The following is a 5,722-nucleotide window of genomic DNA, read 5'->3' on the forward strand; positions in this document are numbered from 1 at the left end:
TTTATTAACATACATACTTGGGATTATCCCATATGCATACGGTGATATTGCCTTTAGGTGGTTTATATATGCCAAACACATCTTAATATTTTGACGTGTTGGGAAGTCTTTTGGTGTTATCATGAGTCTCCTTGCACAACACTTTGTATGTTCGCTAGCTCATTAATTTTAATTAATGAGATTCGATGACATAAACTAGTGCTTAGAGCCAAAAAAAAAATTAAATAAAAGAGTTGCTTTGAATGACCTCTAGAATAGTGACTTTAATTAATGAGATTCAATGACATGCATGACATAAATAGAGCTTCGAGCAAAAATATCTTAAATCAAAGAGCCTCTTCTTTGTATAAGAAAATGAGAGCAACAATATGATTTATAAAAACCCCAAATGTGTCATCATTAACCAATGATGCTCCAAAATCTTCAATAGTAAAAATCTTCACAAATTTTTCATTTTTTATTTTTTGAAATAATTTGGCTTCAAAAATTTAAATACCTTCAACTCTACATGATTAAGCTACAATAATTGTCATATTGAGTAGAAGGAAATGATGAAAACTTGACCAAATTGAGAGGGGGTGAACAATTTAGTATATTCATGGACATTAAAATTCGTTTCATCAAACTTATTAACTAAAACATTACATGAGAAACTTAACAATTAATGGCCAATAGATTGAATATGTGAACAAGAAGTAATAGGCAAACCAAAATATCACATCAACACATAATAACAACACATATTGACACCATATATATGTGGAAACCCAGAAAGGGAGAAAACCATGATTTTATTATTGTTGTCATGCAAACGAAAGCTCCTACTCCTTATTACATCTAATTTTATGTAGGCGCCAATGTACAGGAGGCTGCTACCTCAATTTTTTGCAAGTTGCAACATGCAAGGAAGCTTCAAGTCCCATATGTTTAGTGTAGGCTACAACCCACATGAATCTTCTACCTCAACAGGCTCCAACTTGATGTTTAGCAAACTATTACTTAAAAGGAGACTACAATCCCCTAATGCAAACAAGAAATAACAATGTGTTGGTTTACCTGGTCATAAATTATGCATATCTCCATCCTCATTTCTACCTCTTCTTCCTTTCAAATATTCTTCAAATTAGCTTCATATGTGTTAGGTAACTAATACCTAACACCTCAATTAGTTCTCACACATTCTCCCACTCTCTAACTATTTTTCCTTGCAACCTCACACATTTTTATAAGAAAACATTTATGGTTGTTCGTATTCCACATAAGAATAGAATTGGACAAGCTTGTCTCTTTGTATTCCACTCATTCATTCCAAAAATCCTCATATTTTGAATATTATAACACAAAAGTAAATGATTCACCCAATTTAATGATTAAATTCATCAACATAATGCCAACATCATGAAACTTTATAGGAATAACATATGACTATATAATTTAGCATTCATTCCTCATTATCAACAACAACATTTTCCATTAATGCATCACAATAATCTCTGCAACATCATTGCCTTTGCCTTGGACTTGCATCGCAACATCTTCATGTCATTGTCTCTGCAACTTTGCCTTTGTTGTCACGGAGTCTTGCCTTTCCTTTACTATTTTGGAGTCTTGCCTTGCATCGCACTAATTTTCTTCCAACAAACCAGTCTTCAAATCAGCCTTATACACAACACATACAAGCATCAATATCACATATGTTACTGCAACTTTGTTGTTCCTTTTCCATCACCTTCGTCTCTTGCTCCTGCCTTGTTTTTCCTTTGTCATCACATCTTTTCCTTGTTGTCCTTGCTCATTTTCCTTGCTACATCTTCGTTTTTCCTTTTCCATTAAATATTTGCTTCTTTGTTGCCTCTGTTCTACCCTCTTCACTACTCCTTTTCCATCAATGACAACAATGCCATCAAGAAATTGTTGTCTTGAATTATACTAAGGGTAATTACATATTTAGTTCACCATTTTTGATTGAAAGGTTGATATTCTTGATTAATTCCAAGAAATGATGGATGAGGTTTTCCAAACCTTCTCTGATTAATGAAATTAACTTATTCCATATTTTCATCAACAAGTTAATATGTTTCCTTCAACCTTGGTAATTGTGGAAAAATTACTGAGGTCATGATTTTCAGAACACATGTTCTAGACTTTTACTGTAGCAAGCATGCACTCATTCCTAGGATGTTTCTAAGTACATCTTGAGAAACATATGGCTAGTTCCTTCTCATTATCTCCTTGTTTATTTTGAGTCTATAGAGCATCTAAATGCATAAATAGTCAATTTAAAATATGAATTGTTGTATCCTCCTATAATATCCCAATCTCAAATTTAGTTAATCTCGTATTATTTTTTGATGTTGGAATTGTCAAGTTCCTTGTTCCTTTTCCATTCCTCGTTCCTAATATTAACTAGTTCTTAAAAAATTCTCTAATTTCATTATAACTACGTTGATATATATCTCCAATGACAATGAGGTTTAAGGATTCCATTAAGTGTTATTTGACCCCTCTAAGTAGCACCATCTTTAATGAATTGTCATCTGATTTACAATTTTTTGAACATTCGTAGTTGAATTGAAACTATTCAGCATTATGTTTTAGAATCTCATTAATTCTTTAAGTCATTCTAAATATTGCATCGCTTGTTTCTCTTGATTTACAATAGTGCTTATACTTTGTGAGGGATTTTTCTTTCATCTCTTCCCAACAACCTATACTTACCTCAGTATGTCCCATGAACCATATCAAAGTAGCATCTTTCATAGTTGAAGGAAAAAACATTAGCTTCTAAGAATCTGTTTTATAGCCATGGGTTCTACATATGTCTTCAAATTCAAACAAGAAGATATCAAGGTATTTTGTGGGAAACTCACAAAATATTGGAAATATTGATGATTTGATGTTCTTCATTTTGGCATCATTGACACTTTTCATTATGGGGGAAGGAGCTTATTCTTTGTCTTCCTCTTCATCTGTCCTTTGATTCCTATCGTGCTTTACTTTCTACCTTTCTGCTTCATTATTTCCTACATTACCTTTCTCCTTATCTCACATATTGGACAAGGTGGCAATTTATGATTCTAGGGATTTATATTATTCAATACTTCCTAATCCCCATAAATCATAATTTTCATGTTCGTATTTAACAACTTATTTTTTCTCATATTCCTTAACAAACTCTTTTTCTATTTGTTTGGGCTCATCCTTATTAATTTTGGATGTTGAGGCAAATTTTTCTTGCTTTTCACTTATCTTGGAAATCAGTTTGGGAGGAGTTATAGGAAGAAATATTCCTAACTTTTCCTTCTTTCTCCTCATTCATTTTTTACTAACCCTAAGGAAAGTATGGAACAAAAGATCCCAAAATATTGGTGTTTCCCTAGAAATGGTGCCAAGTGATAGGTTGTTAGGCCCCTATACTACTAGTGTAACCCCTTATTGTTATTAGTACAACCCAGTTATTATATTGATGTACCCATGTAGTGCCCATATTGTTACTATTGTGCCCCATAGAAGCCCACTATTGTTATTATTGTGCCCTTACATTATTATTGTTATGTCGACTTTGATTATGTTATGAACCCTTAGACTCCTATATATAGAAAGGAGGTCTTTTCATTTGTATCATCCAAGAATTGTTCATTTATGTAATGTAAAGGAGGTTTCCCCCTCGAAGAGGCTGAATTCTAAGGCGTTGATCTATCTTTTCTATCCTTTCTTGAGCTGGTTTCATAACATTTGGTATCAGAGCTTTGCATTCTAGGGTTTCGTTGCTCCAAACAGGTCATCATGGAATTTTTGCTATAACTTTTTTTCTGCGATGTTTCTGAAGCTAAAAAAGAAACCCATTTGAGAAGAAATCACGCGGAATCTTGGATATGAATTTCAGATCTTTTCGTGCTATATTTGCAGAGATATGATCTGAGGAAGTTGGTCTTCTTGCAGACTCCTGAATTACATTCCAAATAGGTGACCTGGGGAAAATCGTCATAACTTTCTCTCTGAGCATCGGATTGAAATTTCATAAGAAGGTACAGAAACAGGACGGACTATAGTTTCTTGTATATATTTTTCAGAGCTAAAGGTCGAAACAGTGACACGTGGCACTTCATACAAGTTCGCCCTTCTGGAAAGGTCTATAATCAGGTCATCTTGGGAGATTGTGCATAACTCTTTCTTGGAGAATCAAATTTGGATCAGACTGGTGGCATCGGAAAGAGGACGCAATGGGATACTACAGATCACAATTTCAGAGCTTAAAGATCTGAAAGTACATAGTTATAGTCATTTCAAGTTCGAGCTCCTAAAATCAAGAAAAAGCAAGATGAGGAAGTTTGATGTAAAGGATCCGATAAATTGGATACTTCAGATGGAGCAATATTTTGATCTACATGGTGTACCACTATTACAAAAGGTATGTATTGCATCTTCATATTTAGAACTCGATCAATTTTTATGGTATGAAGGGCTTTGTTCTCGTAAACAACTTGTTACGTGGTCAATTTTCACGGAGGAAATGGTAGCACATTATGAGGATACAAAGAGAAACATATTCTTTAGAGCAACACCACAACAATTGGAAATGGTAAGATGGATTTGTGACATAGTGGAAAGCAAAATTATGGAAACCAAGAAGCATACCCCTCACAACTATAAAGATGGAAGTGTTGTTTCTCCTAGCCTTCCACAACCTGCAAGGGTTACACCACAACAATTGGAAGAAAAAAGAGAAAAAGGGCTTTGTTACAATTGTGATAGAAAATGCACTAAAGGTCATAAGTGTGCTAAGAAGAAATTATTTTACATAGAATATGAAGAGGAGGAAGAAAAGGATCAAGAAACATCAAAAGAAGAGGATATACGCCAGGAACAAAGCCTAGATGAAGAAGAAATGAATCCGACCATATCTTGTAATGCATTGGCGGGAATTACCACTCCTCAAACTCTCAATATAGAAGGACATATCAAGAAGAAAAAGGTGCAAGAAGTGAAAGATCACATAAATAAAGAAGAAATGAATCCAACCATATCTTGTAATTCATTGGTCGAAATTACCACTCCTCAAACTATCAAGATAGAAGGACATATCAAGAAGAAAAATGTTCAAGAAGTGAAAGATCACATCGGGCATCAAGAAATGAATCCGACCATATCTTGTAAAGGATTGGAAGAAATTACCACTCCTCAAACTCTAGAGATAGAAGGACATATCAAGAAGAAAAAGGTTCAAGTAGTGAAAGATCGCATCGAGCATCAACAACAAGTTCTCCAACTTTTAAGGGATAATGCCACTTCGGTGCAAAATCAAACGAAACAACAAGTAGATCAACATCATAGTGAAAAATGTTTTGATGTAGGTGATTGGGTATTTTCACTGCTACATCTCAAGCAAGCTATTTATGAGAAGGAAATGTTGGCAATACTACATGCACTTAAAAAATGGCGAACTTACCGAATGGGAAGACTCTTCAAGGATGAGGATGTGGAAGCATTGTTTTGTGCTATTTCTATTATCCAACCAGATTGGATAAACAAAGCAAGGGATGAATGGAAGAAGGACGAAGAAGTATGGCCACTTATTCAAAAGTTACAAAAGATCCCAATTCAAACAACATTGCCAGAAATTGAAGAGGAAGGAAAAATCACATTGTAACCTGGAGCAGTCACAGAAACAAGAACTTGACAGCTACGAAATCGATCAATTTTAGAGTATCTCATTAAGTGG

The sequence above is a fragment of the Pinus tabuliformis genome, chromosome 2_2, assembly GCF_031772625.1.
Source record: "Pinus tabuliformis cultivar Carrire ecotype Pingquan chromosome 2_2, CPIR1, whole genome shotgun sequence".
NCBI lineage: Eukaryota > Viridiplantae > Streptophyta > Pinopsida > Pinales > Pinaceae > Pinus > Pinus tabuliformis.